Below are 2169 nucleotides of genomic sequence, written 5' to 3'. Positions count from 1 at the left end.
CTTCATTGCTCAGCTTTCTTTATGGTCCAGCTCTCACGTTCAAACATGACTGCAGGATAAACCATAGCTTTGACTATGAGAGAGAGGCACACTGCAAAGGGAGGTTAGTTCAAACAGCAAAAATAGCAAGCGCAAAAGCCCTGAAGCAGGAAGTAGAGGATGACATGGGAGGGATTAATGGGCCCTTGCAGTGGGAGAGTAGTGAGTGAAGGGCAGGATGGTGGGCGATGAGGCCGGAAAAGAGGGCAGAGGGCAGAATCATGCAGTATCATTTTTATTCTAAGAGCAGTGAGGAGCCACTGATTGTTTGAAGCAGCGGAGATTGTTTTAAGCCAGAGTGAGCCTGGGGGCAGAGGTCAGGGGTTGTCGCAGTCCTGAGCAGAGTGAGAATAGCACCTGGACCAGGCAGTGAGGATGGAAATCAGGGGGCAGGTCTAAGAAATGTCAGCCAGACTGAACAGGCTGGACTTGGTTCTGATTGTCAGGAGAGGCATGGGAGGACTGGAGTCAGGGATGAATCCCACATTTCAGCATGAGTTGGACAGTTGACATCAGGTGGCTGCTATTACCTGGATGTGGAGTCCAGTGCTGGGCTGGGTAGGCTGGATGTTTGGGAATCGGCAATGTGGTGTTGATGGCCTTTTTTTTTTTTTTTTTGATGTGAGCCATTGATCTTAATGACTCGGATAACCATGACGGTGTGATCACTGACCTAGAGCCGGACATCCTGGACGGTGAAGTCAAGTGGGCCATAGGAAGCATAACTACAAACAAAGCTAGTTTAAGGCGATGGAATTCCAGTTAAGCTATTTCAAATCCAAAAAGATGATGCTGTTAAAGCGCTACATTCAATATGTCAACAAATTTGGAAAACTCAGCAGTGGCCACAGGACTGGAAAAGGTCTATTTTCATTTCAGTACCAAAGAAGAGCAATGCCAAAGAATGTTCAAACTACCATATAATTGCTTTCACTTCACATGCTAGCAAGGTTATGCTCAAAATCCTCCAGGCTAGGCTTGAGCAGTATGTGAACCAAGAACTTCCAGATGTACAAGCTGGGATTAGAAAAGGTAGAGGAACAATCAAATTTCCAGCATTCGTTAGATCATGAAGAAAGCAAGGGAGTTCCAGAAAAACATCTACTTCTGCTTCATTAACTATGCTTAAGCCTTTGATTTCGTGGATCACAACCTGTGGAAAATTCTTGAAGAGATGGGGATAGCAGGTCACCTTGCTTGTCTCCTGAGAAACCTGTATGTGGGTCAAGAAGCAGCAGTTAGAACTGGACATGGAAAAACTGACTGGTTCAAAATTGGGAAAGAAGTACCACAAGGCTGTATATTGTCACCCTGCTTATTTAACTTAAATGCAGAGTAAATCATGAGAAATGCCAGGATGAATCATAAGCTGGAATCAAGATTGCAGGGAGAAATATCAACAACCTCAGATATGCAGATGACACCACTCTAATGGCAGAAAGTGAAGAGGAACTAAAGAGCCTCTTGATAAGGGTGAAAGAGGAGAGTGAAAAAGCTGTCTTAAAACTCAACATTCAAAAAACTAAGATCATGGCCTCTGGTCCCACCACTTCATGACAAATAGAAGGGGAAAAAGTGGAAGCAGTGACAAATTTTATTTTCTTGGGCTCTAAAATCACTGTGGATGGTGACAACAGTCATAAAATTAAGAAAAGCTTGCTCTTTGGAAGAAAAGCTATGACAAACCTAGGCCTGTGTGCTCAGTCATGTCTGACTCTTTGCCACCGCATGGACTGTACCCAGCCAGGTTCCTCTGTTCATGGGATTTTCCAGGCAAGAATACCGGAGTGGGTTGCCATTTCCTTCTTCAGGGAATCTTCCGGACCCAGGGATCGAACCCACATCTCTTGTCTCCTGCATTGTCAGGCAAATTCTTTATGAGCTAAGCCACTGGGGAAACCTAGACAGTGTAATAAAAACAGAGACATCACTTTGCCGACAAAGGTCCACATAGTCAAAGCTATGGTTTTTCCAGTAGTCATGTACAAATACGAGACTTGGATCATAAAGAAGGCTGAATGCTGAAGAACTGATGGGAGCCCAGGTGGGAGCCCAGGCTCTAGCACCCCACTGCCCTCCCTCAGGCACCCCACATCTGATGGGTCAACTCATTCTGTGCACCTCCAGTCT

General features: G+C 45.3%; 1 long non-coding RNA gene across 1 annotated transcript; it reads right to left on the bottom strand.

Annotated features, from left to right (window-relative positions):
- Nucleotides 1–698: 698 nt before the first annotated feature.
- LOC147360280 (uncharacterized) lies at nt 699–1939 on the bottom strand. The gene is made up of 2 exons (XR_015138648.1): nt 1726–1939; nt 699–1252 (listed from the first exon to the last, which is right to left on the bottom strand). It is a non-coding gene; the product is annotated as an uncharacterized LOC147360280 (long non-coding RNA).
- Nucleotides 1940–2169: the final 230 nt, after the last annotated feature.

This window comes from Bos grunniens, chromosome 13 (assembly GCF_055505025.1).
Source record: "Bos grunniens cultivar Pamir isolate PY7600 chromosome 13, Bosgru_T2T1.0, whole genome shotgun sequence".
Classification (NCBI taxonomy): Eukaryota; Metazoa; Chordata; class Mammalia; order Artiodactyla; family Bovidae; genus Bos; species Bos grunniens.
Note: the sequence above shows the minus strand (reverse complement) of the source record. Positions and strands in the feature narration are given on the sequence as shown.